This window comes from Equus przewalskii, chromosome 2 (genome assembly GCF_037783145.1).
Source record: "Equus przewalskii isolate Varuska chromosome 2, EquPr2, whole genome shotgun sequence".
NCBI lineage: Eukaryota > Metazoa > Chordata > Mammalia > Perissodactyla > Equidae > Equus > Equus przewalskii.
In genome coordinates this window covers 102219936-102234665 of record NC_091832.1, presented here as the reverse complement: position 1 = coordinate 102234665, position 14730 = coordinate 102219936, and positions in this window count along the sequence as shown.

Here is a 14730-nt window from a genome sequence, read left to right as displayed (position 1 = left end):
ATGGCTCTTAAACATCCTTCTTTTCTTCTTCAATGGAAAGTAGATTATGTCATAAAGATGAGTGCTGGCCATTTTGTGTGGAATATTGGTCAAGTGAACTGAAGAATTCTTAACTGATGATTAAGTTAATCTTTCTTTATGGACTGCTGCTATTGTCTGTTGGGGATGTGGAGAGTAGAGGGAACTGTGAAATGAAATACTGTCATAAGGGACAACATATTTTATGATGTAGTACATCAAGTATCCTTGGTCTTTGAATTTAAATGTTCTCTGCTATTTATTTCTGGTTGCTTATTTTTCAAATATCAGTGAACTTGCTGGGAAAATATGTAATGTCTTAAAATGCTAAAATATAGATCACTGTTTAGCTTTTTCTTCTGGGAAATAAACATTTGACATAGTGTAAAATATGGCTGGGATTATAGCAAGTATTTTTATGTCTAAATCATGATCTACCATTGTGAAAGAGAGAGAGAGAAAGGAAGAAAGAAAGGGAAAACCACCAATATATAATCAGCAATGTTGTTCATGCAGTATGTAAATGGGAATCTAAGATTTTAATTCAACTAGAATCATCAAAAAGAATACATGATTATTTTGCATACCTATTCCCCACTACATTAATACTCTAGGGGATATTGTTGCTTTAAAAGAGATTAGAAACCTCTTACCTTTTATTATGTCACAAACTAAGCCAAACAGAAAATAAGCTAACAATGTTTAATATTATGCCACACTTTATGCAAAACTTTTTCTAAACATTTTAATTTCACTCAAATCCTTGTAACAACATATGAGGTAGATACTTTATTATTCCCATTGGCAGTATCAAAGTCACCTAGTTGTCAAACTGAGGGACTAGGGGTGAACCCACGCTATCTGACCCCAGAGCCCATGCTCTTGTCTACTATACTATACTGTCTTTTTACACGCTAGAAAGACACTATCAAATAGAAATAACAGACATCATTCTATTATTGTTTTTATTGATAATAAAATTAGGAATAAAGTCATTTATTTAAGCTAACTTTCTAGCAGTAAGCTACAGAGTCTCCTGTTCTTATTAGACCGTGGACATTTCAGTCTGGCTGTGCGGTGTGTGTGTGTGTGTGCACCCACGCGTGTAAGAGGAGAAGCCAGAATTCTACAATGCAGTAGAGAGTGAGGAAGACCAGGAAAAAGAGTATAAAGGATTTAATCTAACATAATAGGGGTTCTTTGGAGACTTTCCAAGATGTGTTACATTTAGTAAATACAATAAGATTTCTATGTTTAGTCTTCAACTTCTGTTTTATCTTACTCACTGTTGTCACGTATCAGATATTCTATGATATAACTAAAGAAGTCTGTCTCTATGATAAAAGCAAGTATTCAGTATATTCATGGGAGAAACTAAATTTTATTCTGATATTCTATCCATTTTTATATTTTAATACCACATGCCTATCATGTAAGTCATACAGGACTGACGCACTTACTAGTGTTCTCGAGGTTTCTAAGTCAACTAGCTAGCTCAGAAAAAATATATTGCTTATAATTTTCACAGCAGTCATCTTACATAAGTCCACAGGAAAATATAGTCATGGAAATGCATCTTCTATCTATGTGGACATTGTTTGTATCCTACCAAATCAAATCAATGTCTTTTGATAATCTATCACACAAAAAATGGTACTTTTTAAAGAAGTCCTTGTTTCGAAAACTCTCATGTCAGTTATTGCATTTACCAAATATCCTATCTATCTTATTTTCTTCACTTATAAGAAAATTCTACCAAAAATTGACAGAGTAAGCCAGTGAAAGATATTCAGTCTTATATGTTCTTATATCATGTGCATTCTCTTCACCTTAGTTTTCTGTCATCCAAGGAAATGTGATTTTGAATATTTATGTCACATTTCTTTATTATTGAGACAAATAGTCAAATGAAGTAAGACATAAGTGTAATGAAATTTACGTAACAAACATGAAATACACTTTGTATCAATCCCTTTTCATTGAATTTAATTATTATAAATTGCATAAATTGTTGGTCGGTTGTGTAATCTTCAATTCTAAGTATTGTTACTTGATTCCTTTTTCCTAAATTGCAAAATCTCTGCAGAATACTTCAATATCAGGTAAAACCTATAACACTAAGAATTTCATACATGTTGCATATACTGTATTTCCTGTCTCAGTACTTCACTATCTCTAACCTTGTTTTACAGAAGAATTGAAGCAGCTTACAGAACACACACGTAGAAAATGATGGCACACTAAAAAGAAACAAAAGTTTCAGACCAAAACCAAAATGCTGGTCTTGAAGTAAAATCAGATCCACTTTAAAAAATGTAGATGAAGGGCCCCGCATAATTGCTATAGTTCAGCTTTACATTCAGTTCTGACTTTCTTGGCAACCAACACAAGATACAGTTTATTGTATGGGGCTCCACACAGGAGAGCACTGAGTGAACAGTTGCAATTGTGCAGCAACTGGAAGAACAAACTGAGCATCAGTATAATTTATTTTAGAGATCTCCAACATAAAACATACAGTAACAACATCAACACTCCTCACAGTAAAAAGGTTATTCAGGAGGTTATCAAGAGCTGAAGGAAGTTATTCCCATGGGAGTAATTCTCACTGGGGCCTTTTTAAATTTATGGAGGTGAGGGAGGCAGTACTTGTGGTTTGTAGAAACAGGCTAGGGATGGCAGACATGCTCCAATGTGTACAATAGTCATGCACAAGAAAGACTTATCTAGAGACCTACCTGAGTTGCAAATGCCTTGCTGGACATTCACCTGGATGAGAAATATATTTACAAGTATTGGAGCTTAGAAACGAACTCTGTTTTACATAAAAATGCAAAATATTTCTTTCACAATTTACTATGCACAGAAGGTAACTACTATTAAATCAATCGAAAATTTTATTGGTTTGGTTTGGAAATGTGCTAAGAATGATTTTTCCATTTGGGGAAAATAACATCACCATGTCAAAAGTATTTTAATCGCCAACCTCAGATCTGCATCAGCCTATTTGTGTAGCTGTCCCCTTTGCCCTGGTGCCTGGTTCAGTGGGTGGGTACAAGTGTGTGTCTTCTTCAACATACCTCCCAGTGTAGTCATTTCCATACATTTTCACATTGAAAACTATTAATTTATCATGAATTACTTCCTTCTTATTTATCCTTCATATTAGCATTAGGGCTTTATATAAGGTTTGCTTTTTGATTTGAAGTTTTATGTGAGACTAAACTTGTACTATCTACTAATTTCTTTTCAGTAAAGTGATTATTAGAAATATTTGATGTAAAAAGTGAAAAGGAAGCTTTTGCTCTGGTGAGTTTGAGAATCACTGGGTTAAGGTAACTTAGGCATGTTATTCATTTTTATGATGCTTAGCTGAATACAAGTACAGAATATAACATAAATAGAGATGGAAAAAGTGCACATCCTTAAAATTATTTCCCCAGAGTATTAAATCTTTCAGTTTTTAGTGAGATATAGAGAATTAATCATTTGAACAAATATTTTCTAGTAAGTTGAGAAAGTTTTAACATTCTTTCTTGCTATTAAGGAAAGATTCATCTGATTCAATAACATTGAACTCAGTTCTACAAGGGATAAAAATCAAAACTACTGGAAAATGACAAATTCTAATATATGAAAATGTGGTTAACAGAATTGGAATGTGCTTAATGGCAATATTAACTACTGAAGAAGACTGAGTAAAATAAATCATATAATTTGATTTAAATTACTCATTTCTTCTCTAAAATTTTCCTTATCCTGAAACAGTGTTGTCTCCATAGGATTATGTGGTACACTAAAAATAAAATAATAAAGAAAGAATCATGGGTAACTGTTAAGTAGATTTAGGAGAAGGAAGTTAGTTTCATTCCTGAAATTTTTCAGCTCTTTTTATCCAGACATGAATTTAAATCTTAAGAATTAACTTTATGATTTCCTAGGAGGTGACCCTACACAATGTCTCATTTACGAGAAAACCATCTTCAAAAATTAGATTACAAGAATTGTCACAAATGTAAAACTGTGTCTTCAATGTTCACATGTAACAGTACCTGTCACAAATTTAATTGATCCTGAAGATAAATGTGCAATTCTTCCTTTTTCAATTTCTTTTCCTCAACTGTGGGCAAAGAAGGAGTTGTCCATATCCAATTTTAAAGTTTATTGGAATGTTTGGTTAGAAAATGAAAAGAAAGTATAAATCTTGGACATGGACGTGCACAGATGTTTTCAATAAGTATACTGACATTATAAATGACAATGAAAGCTTCTTTGGGGGAAAGGTTTCCTGTGCTGCTTTCATTACTGTTGTTTTATAGTGGTTATATTTAGGTCCTAGAGTAAGAGCAGGTACCCAATAGGAATGTCCAGCCATTGAGTCTTGCAAAATTAACTGGGTTTATTGTGTGAATTAATTTAACTTAACTTTGTTTTAAGATGTGAAGGCAAATACATACAGTATTCAATCATGTATCAAGTGCTACTTTTATTTTTCAAGTAGTAAGTGGCTCCTTTCTTGCATCAAAGAATCAAACAACACATAACGTACATCAAAAAAAGTTTATGTAAACTTTTTACATAAAGTTGGGAATCTCATTCAACCTCATTTCTCTAACTTCTATTCCTTTTTTCCAGAAAAAGAGAAACAAACACATTTATTCTTGTTTTGTATCTTCCCAGTTTGTTCTCTACACATACAGCCACACACCTCTCACACATGCGGACACCTGCATCGACATATTTATGTACAAGGGACCGTACTTTGTGCATTACTGTGAATAATATTTCGTAATATGAATTAAAAATTTTATGCTGAAAATTCCCACATCTCCACACAATATGTATTCATTATATTTAATTAATAGTAAAATTTAATTAATAAACTAAAATAACATGGTTTAGTGTTTCCAAAAACAATATCATTAGTTTTTCTAAAATGATATAATTTAGAATTTCAATTAGAAAATATCGGGAGAAACAATCTTGAAACTCTGTTCAGGATGAAAGTAGTTTGTATATACACAAGCCAGAGCTGAAGGACATCTTAGTACGTGGGGCATTGGATAGAATCTTCAAAATGGCATTGCTTTCATAGTGAAGCCAAATTAACCCTAGATTAGCAACTAATCTGAACCTGTCCCAAAAAAGCTTTAAGACAAGTCTTAAAACAACCAAATTTATTCTAAGTAATTTAAGTGCGTATCAGAACAACTTCAACAACATTTAAAGGGACATAACAAAATTTAGCAATCAACAATATAAAATCACAGTGCTGACCTTTGGTGAAAAATTATCAAGCATGAAGGAAGCAGGAAAATATGACCTAGAGAAACATAAAACTAACATAGGTGATGAACTTAGCAGACAAGGATGTTAAAACAGCTACTATACATAAACTACGTATGCTCCATGAAGTAGAGGAAAATATGAGCATGATGAGAAAAAAACGCAAAAAACGACCTAAGCAGAAATTCAAAAAAGAAAAGCGTAATTTCTGGGGAAAAAAAAAAAGAATGAATGGAATGAATAGCATATTTAAAACTACAGAACATATTTCAGTAAAATAGAAGAGAGAACGTTAAAAATATTTCAAAAAAAGAAACATAAATAGACAAAAGACTAAAAAAAAATGTAATCCCCAGATAGCTATGCACAACATTGAGCATCCTAACACTTGTTTATTGGGAATCCCTAGGAGGAGAAGAGAGAGGGCAGAAAATTTACTTAACAAATTAATGACCAAAAGAAATCTTCAAATTAAATAAAAATGATAATCTCATAGATCTAAATATTTCAATATACTCAACCAGAAAAAAAGGAAATGCATACCAAGTCACATCATAATAAAATTGCTGAAATCCTATGATAAAGAGAAAATCTTAAAAGCAAACCAGAAAAAATAGACCCATTACTTATAAGATTAAAGGTGTGCAGCAACTGGAACACATAGACGTTGCTGAGCGCAATATTAAATGTCACCACCACTTTGAGAAATGATTTAACAATTTTTTTAAACGTTAAATATGCATATTACTATGTGGAACAGCCATTCAACACTCAGGCATTTACTCAGTAGACTGAGTAAAGCAGATTGCCCTCCCTAATGTGGGTGGCGTCAGTCAATCAGTTGAAGGTCTAAATAGAACAAAAAGACTGAGTGAGAGCAAAATTCTCTGGCTTGACGGTTTGACCTGGGATATTGGTCTTTTGTCCTTGACTGGAACTTACATTATAGGTCTCCTGCTTCTCAAGCTTTCCAGTCTGGGACTGGAAATTACACTATAGGCTCTCTGGTTCTAAGGCCTTAGACTCAGATTGGAACTCACACCATCAGTTCTCCTGGTTCTCAGGTCTTTGAACAAAGAATGGAACTTATACCATTAGCTCTCCAGGGTTTCCAGCTTACTGGCTTCACATCTTGGGGTTTCTTAGCCTCCGTAGCCACATGGGCCAATTCCTTATAACAAAACTCTTTGTATATAGATAGATAGCTAGGTATAGAATAGATATACATATCTTTATATATGCATTTATACGAGCGTGTGTGTATATGTTTATCTTCATATATTTCTTATTGGATTTGTTTCTCTAGAGAATACTGACCAATATAGATTTCTGTACGAAAAGTGGTTCTAGAGGAATAGAATTTAAAGGATGAGGCTTCTGAATTGGTTCTGGGGTTTCTGAAATTGGGTCTTATCAAATTTGAAGACACTAAATCTGATTAGACTTAAAGACACTAATGACTCTATTTACAGTAGAATGAGAACAGTGATAGTTCATGGCATGATCTGGCAATAGAGATACACAACATGTTACCATGAGTACTCCTAATCAACCACTTACAAGAAGCAAGGAACTGGATGACCGTGTATATGATATGTTCAAACATTTTTTGAAAACTAGTGAATATAAAGAGATTGGAATGCTAGAGTGGATTTGTCATTTAAGACCTATTCATTCACACTGGGAGGGTCCAGAAGATACGCCTTTCACCAATACTGTGAGAAACTCCAGAGGGGAGCTCCAGAATACCTGCAGAGCTCTTTGGTTGCTCTTCTCTGTAGTACAGACTTTACCGTGAATCACTGAATTCAGAAAGCTAAATGCACTGGGAGTAATTGGATCCTGCGGTGGCAGGGGCCAAGTGGCAGCAATCAACCACTAAAGGTAAGGCGGGCATGGTTTCTGTAATAGACAGCAGAGTCAAAGCATCCATAAGAATAGTGTGACTCATGCAGACTGTGGCATTGGCTGGTTGGTCATGGTGTTCCTAGAAGTGAAATAGATAGAAATCTTACTAAATTCTTACTTCATCTGTGTAAGCAGAAACATTCTAAGTCAAGTGAATAAAAGTTTAACCTGAATCGTAATGACAGAGTCAGGGCCTCTTTATCAATTCCCAGATTTGAGCCACTTTACTGACCCAGAACCTCTTGAATGAAGGAGAGGCTGAGTCCCTTTGAGAAACAACTCTGATATACTACTAAAAATTTATATGCTTAATCTTTCCCCCAGCCTCCCCTACAGGAACTTACACTCTTTTACCAGAGTAGCTGCATCAGGGAAAAGGAAATAATCAGAATATTGGGGGACTACCAGACAGTGGCTCTGAACTGACACTACTTCCAGGAGACCCAAAATGTCACTGTGGTCTACAGTCAAAGAGGAGGCTTATGGAGGTCAGGTGATGAATGGAGTTTTAGCTTAGATTCTCTGACAGTGGGCCCAATGTGTCCCTGAACCCATCCTATGGCTATTTCCCCAGTTCTGGAATGCACAATTGGAATAGATATTATCAGCTGCCAGAATATCCACATTGGCTCCCTGGCCCATGGAGTGAGAGCTATAATGGTGGGAAAGGTCAAGTAGAAGCCACTAGAACTGTCTCTACCTGGGAAAATAATAAACCAAAAGAAATACCTTATTACAGGAGGGATTGTAGAGATTAACGCCACCATTAAGGACTTGAAAGACACAGGGGTGGTGTTTCCCACTTCAACCCAATTCAACTCACCTATCTGGCTTGTGCAGAAGACAGATGGATCTTAGAGAATATCCATTGATTAGAGTAAGCTTAATCAGTTTCATTGCTTGAGAAAATTAACACATCTTCTGGTTCCTGGTGTGCAGCTATTAACATGGGCAACAGTACACCTTCGCTGTCTTACATCGGGGATATATCAACTCTCCAACTATATATCATAATTTAGTTTGCAGATATCTTGTTTGCCTTTCACTTCCACAAGATATCATACTGGCCCACTCTATTGATGGCGTTACGCTGACCGAACCAAGAGAGCAAGAAGTAATCTAGAATTTTTGGTAAGACATTTGCATGTCAGAGGGTGGGAAATAAATATGGCAAAAGTTCAGAGGCCTTCCACCTCAGTGAAATTCTAGGGATCCAGTAACGTGGGACATGTTGAGAATACACCTTCTAAGGTGAAGGATAAATTTTAGCATCTGGCGCCTGCTACAAACAAAACAGAGGCCCAACACTTACCTGGCTTGTTCGGATTTTGGAGGCAACATATTCCTCACTTGAGTGTGTTACTCTGGCTCATTTACTGAGTAACTCTAGAAGCTGATAGCTTTGAGTGGGGTCCAGAACAAGAGAAGGCTCTGCAACAGGTTCAGGCTGCTATACGAGCTGCTCTGCCAATTGGGCCATGTGGTTCAACAGATTCAATGATGCTTGAAGCATCAGTGGCAAATTGGTATGGTGTTTGGAGCCTTTGGCAGGCCCTAGAGGTGAATCATAGCTCAGGCCCTTAGAATTTTGGAGCAAAGCCCTGCCATCCTCCTTTTGAGAAACAGCTCTTGACCTGCTACTGGGTCTTAGTAGATACTGAAAACTTAACTACAGGCCACCAAGTTATCAAGCTATGTATATCTTATTGGTTCCATTTCTCTGGAGAACTCTGATTGATACACATGTCCAAAATAAGATTTGTATTCCAAGGTTCAAAGCAACATTATTTAAATTATCCAAAAACGGGAAGCAATCAACCAGTGAATGAACAAACAAATTGTGGTGTATCAATACAGTGAGCAAGACAGCAATTAAAAGAACTGTGAATACATGCAAAAATTTTGATGAATCTCGAAAGCATTATGTTCCGAGAAAGAAGGTGGACAAAAACGTTTACATACTGTATCATTCTATTTATATGACATCCTGGAAAAGGCAACACTATAGCAAGAAATCAGATTGGTGATTGCTACAGGCTCGGCTTAGGGGAGTGAATTGACTACAGGAGGATATAGTAGAACCATTTTAGAGTGATGAAAAAGTTCTATATCTTGATTGCAGTGATAGTGAATGGCTGCATACCTTTGTCAAAACTCTTTGAATCATATACTTAAAATAGTAAATTTTGTTTTATGTACATTTTATCTTAACAAGGTAAGTTTAAAAAAAATTGAACTTTAAAGAATTGTCTCCAAATTTTACATAGAAAAGAACAAGAAAAGATCACAATGTGAACTAGCTGGTTAAGAAGAAGATTTTAAAAAATTAAATTGTTATGCACTTTTAAAGATCTCCTCCATAAATTTTAGTAGTAGTAATTCACCAAAAAAATTTTCTTCGTTTAAGTGTAGCTACATTTCATCATTTTTAAGGATGGTACTTAAAAGTGAAAACAGATATCTTTTTGAGTAAATGGCCAAAAATGAATTAGAAAATCTGAGTAAGAGCTGATCGTTGCATGAAGTGAAATTGATTCCGTCTGGCGCTCGCTGGTTGCAGGTAATGTCAAGTCTTATGTACTCCATCTCCCTAACAAAAGTCAGATTCCGCAGAGGGGGTGGAGTGAGTCTAGGGGAAAAAGAGATCATTTGGTATGTACTTTGGCAAGATGTAGGTAGCATTCTAGAATAACGCTATCTATAAAACTGGTTGGCAGTATTTATAAGGAAAAATGTCTGCCATTTAAAATTATGTTATACACTTCTTTTAAAAACGCCTATAACAGAATATAATACTGCTCATCTTTCAGAAATTGCTGAACAGATGCTTTTTATTTATATTTTGTTCAAGTACAATATTTCATTCATTCCTAATTAAATGTTTATATGGCTCAAACTTAGGTTAACTTGAAATTATGTGTTTTATTTGAATTCTGAGAGCAGGCAGTGCTCCATGCCATCATGGCATAATGTAAAAGGCAAATTATTTCAAAATATTTTCTAGTGAAACAAAGCTTTGTGTTCTGCACAGAGCACTTTACATGCTTAACAATGAAAATTCTCCATTTTTGTGAGCGCTATAAAGAGTTATAATGATTATTTTAAACCTGTCTTCAACAAAAGTTTACTTTAATATGTCATTTTGGGCACTTAAACAATGAAAGTTCTAGAAGTTTAGACAAAATGTCCACACCACAAGGCAGAGACGATCTGAATTTTCAAAACTTGTAGCTCAGAGGGACTAATTTGGGGAAATTTATGAATACTCATTTTTAAAAGTTTCTTGGCAATGTCATTATACAGTGCTTTTAATAAAAAAAAAAAAAAAAACGTGGAAGTAGCCATGAGGGGCTTCATAGTGAATTTGGTGAGGAAATTTAGTTTCTTAAGTGGCCCCTCAGAGTGTGTCCAGACATACATGTAGTAATGTCATTCTAGTGACTTCTCGTAGAAGATATTTTGGTAAACCATCTTTAGCCACCAGTATATGCTCTGATGCTTTGAGAGGGATTAAAATTCATGGCGAGTATTTTAATCATCTTCCTATTAGAATTGGAAATGGGTTTTCTTTTCTGAGTCAAGAATAAGCAAATCATGGTGAAATTTAACACAAGAATGACAAAGATCTGTGCCATTAAGGGTGTGATTGTGCGTCACATGTTGAACTCCATAGTTCAGAAAACCAATGAGTTTAGGATATCTTATTAGGAAAGAAAAATTTTTTTCATTAACATTCGCATGACGTTATTACATGTTTGCTTTCGTGTGATTAGATCTCTTATTGCAGTCTTACTTGGCGTCAGATAGAAAATTACTCTAATTATCTGAAACAAATAATATTCAGAAAATATTTATCTGCTGAAATGGTAAAGCAAAATGTAACGCACAAGATCAGAAGGACTCCATGCTAAACTTAACCTGGATGATAAACTATTGTAAACATCATTTGTAGAACTTAAACAACAGACAAAAACAACAAAAGCAGAATGCAATCTTCCTTGGCAGCCAGAAGATAGCACAATGAATTCATACATCATTTGGCTATTACTCTCATCCAATGAATCTTCAGAGTCTTTGTAGACAATTTAGAGTTTACCTTTCAAAACAAACTAAAACAAAAAACCAAAATATGTTGCTTATTGTTATTAGTCTTTAAAAATAGAACCATGTAAAACTTCTTTTCACCAAAGTTACTTCTTAAATTGATATTTTGGTTGAAAAATATCAGAGCAAAAAGGACCAGGTCACCATGTGATAATTTTTCAGTTTATTATTTAAAACAGAGAGAACCTGTGGGTAGCGGTTTAGAGAGAGAGGTGGACTGGAGAGAAACCAGACCTCAAGAAATGTTGAACTTTTGTGATAGTTTCAGATACTATTCCAAAGATAATTTGATCACTTTTTTTTCCAAGATGATGGCAAGAAAATATATATGCCCTGAGCCATTATTTTTATTTCTTTTAATATTAATCATTCTTTCATATTATGGTGGTAGTTTTTCAGCTATTTATAAATATCAAAAATTATTTTTCCAATTAATTATTTTCCCTAAAATATTTTTTCCTTAAAAAGATATATGATTTATTGTTGCCAGTTTTTTTTTTCTTCTTCCTCTTTGGGCTTCTGCAAAAGAAAAGGGAAGTAAGAATAATCTCAATTACCTCTAATTAGAGACTGGGAAAGTCTTTCTTCAAGATGGCATGCATTTTCTTTATGGTCTTTCTTTGATGTCAGCACTTTCTGATTTTTCTTTTCTTAATATGAAACTTTAATCCCCTCCAAAAAAAAAATTCATCTTGACTTTAAAAATGACAATAATTTAGAATTATTTAAAAATTCTGTTTCTTAAAATTATGTCATACTTCTGAAGCATTTTATCATTGAAAGAAAGATAAAACATATAAGAAATAACATTGTCAGAAAACATGGTACAACAATAGAACAGATCTTGGGATTACTAGATGGTAACATTTGGGAAAAGAATGGTTCCAGACAGAAAAGTAGCCTACTGCCATTTGGGGAAGAGGGAGGAAAGGAAAAGCATGTATAATATATGGCTGTATCCACAGAAATATCAAGAATTCTGTCACATTGGACATTGTTCTGGTTAGTTAATGTTATACAACAAATTCTCCCAAAATTTAGAGACTTAAAATCATTGTATTTTTGTTCAGGGTTTCTATGGGAAGGGCTTGGCTGGGATCTCTTGCTCCCAGTCTCTCATATGGTAGTGTCAGATGGGAGCTGCAGCTGGGACAATAGGGGGGGATGTGGTGGAACAGGGGCCTGTCCAGGCACCTCTTTCTTTTCCTGTCCTCTCAGGGCTTCTCCATGCAGTCTCTCTGTGGAGGCAGCCCACGGGGCTGTCAGATCCTCACAGGACAACTCAAGGTTCCAGTGCAAGAGTTCTGGTGAACAACATGGCAGGTGCCCGGCCTTGTATGACTTGTCCTCAGAAGTCACCTAGCATCACACCCACTGAACTCTAGTGATGGAAATAGTCACAAAAGTCCACCTAGTTCTGAGTGTCACCTTCACACTGTAAGAAGAGCATGTGAGATGCCAGACATCATTAAAGTTGTCTTTGGAAAAGTCAACTTTATTAAAAATGTATTCTTTTATTGTTTTATTAAAACTGATGTCAATTTATAAAATATTTACTTGGACCTAAAAGTAATCCAAGAAGAAAAGATAACTAATCTAAGTAGAAAAAAATTATGTCAAAGAACCACAAACATGTCATAATGGACTTCATATTTTTAAAAATCAAGAATAGCGAGACTTCCTGGGTGGTACACTAGATTAGCATGCCTTGACTAGTATTTTCATATGCTGTTCTTCCTTCAACAATCAAGATAACTAAAGATTGTTGCAAAAAATGTACATTATAGTCACAGGACAATTTTTTTACACACATCCTCACTCAGTCCTCACTGCTTCCTTCTAAAATAAATAATGTTTTCACTGTGTATAAAATAAGACAAAGGAGAGGGAGTGGTCAGGCGATTTTGAGTTTCTAAAGACACAAAGTTGGAAAATGGCAAAACTGACATTTAAATTTAGATAGTTCTGATTCTAAGGACTAACACCTATTCCAGGGTTAGCAAAGTGTGACATGGAGAGATGATTTGAGGGGGTTCATAGCTACAGACTCTAATGACATTGATTCAGAGGATTTGAAAATGATTTGCTTCTTTCTTCTTGTTATATTCTTATAACAAGAATAAGTCAAGATAGGGAGCCACAGTTTGGAAATACTCTGCTTCGGATTCATCTCTAATACTTGACAAGTCCCCTTTCCAGTAAAGAAAAGAAGGCCTCAGGCTAGAACTTTTGGTAGGCAACAATATCTATATAAACTTTTACATTTCTTTCCTTTTCATTATATTTATTTTAAGCTGTATTAGTGGGCAGTGATAGCTGTCGTCTATTTACTAAGAAAGTGTACATTATAATTTTCAGGTCTCAAGTCAACTTAAAGGAAAATAGTAAATCCATGGCAGTTCATGTGGTATGTACATACGTGAAACCTGTGAAGATGAAGCAGTCCCCGGACTGAAGTCCAGGATGCCCTACTACCTCACACACAGGGGGAGGGGAAAACCACTATTAGAAAAGAGTCTTAAAATATAGCATTTCCAAATATTCACATTTTTTGTCAAATATAATTTTATAGTTTTACTTAGCCCTCTATCCTAAATTTTGTACACATGTAAGTGTTTCCCATTGTCTTCCCTCTTCATTTCTAGTAAAGGCAGCACATACTCTGCAGCCAGGAGACAGATGGATGGAATCTTCCTAGACTGCCATAATCGTAGTGAACAGTGGTCTCCAGAAGGAATGCCAGGAAACAGAGAAGTCAAGTACCATGCATACACTTCTCTGATTTGGCAAGCTCCCAAAAGTCAGAGACCATCACCAATTTAACAGTCACGGAATTGCAATAAAAAAGGGGGCGGGCAAAAAATCTGGATTGTTCCTGTCCATGATCCCTATATTATAAAATAACATTAATAATAGTAATGATACATTTAAAAAAACAAGTAAACAAACAATTCCTATCTCCTTCTTGCCAAGGAAGCAGTTGGCTTGAATAAGGGTTGGCTATGCCTTCATGTAATGATTACTTTCACTTTTAATTTCATAAAACAATTGCTTGACATATTAATTTTAGGAATTATCAAGGATTATAGTGTTATATGTCTCAAAGCATTATATTTATTTTAAGAATAATTGACGTATAAGTTAATTTTCATTGTAATGTGGTTAATTGAAATAATCTCTAAATTCCGCAAAAGCGGACACCAGCTTTAGGGGTTCACAACCGTAAAATGCCCCAAGTTTTCACAATCGCCACTACTTTTAGGTGGTCCACTCTTCTCAGAGCCCCTCATATTTAGAATATGGAAAGTTAGAAATTACCTTATTGAAATCAAAGTCAGATTGAAGACTTATTGAAATCTTTTGTGATGCTACAAGGTTAAGCACTAAGTCTTAAATTTGAGGTAAATTCTTCCA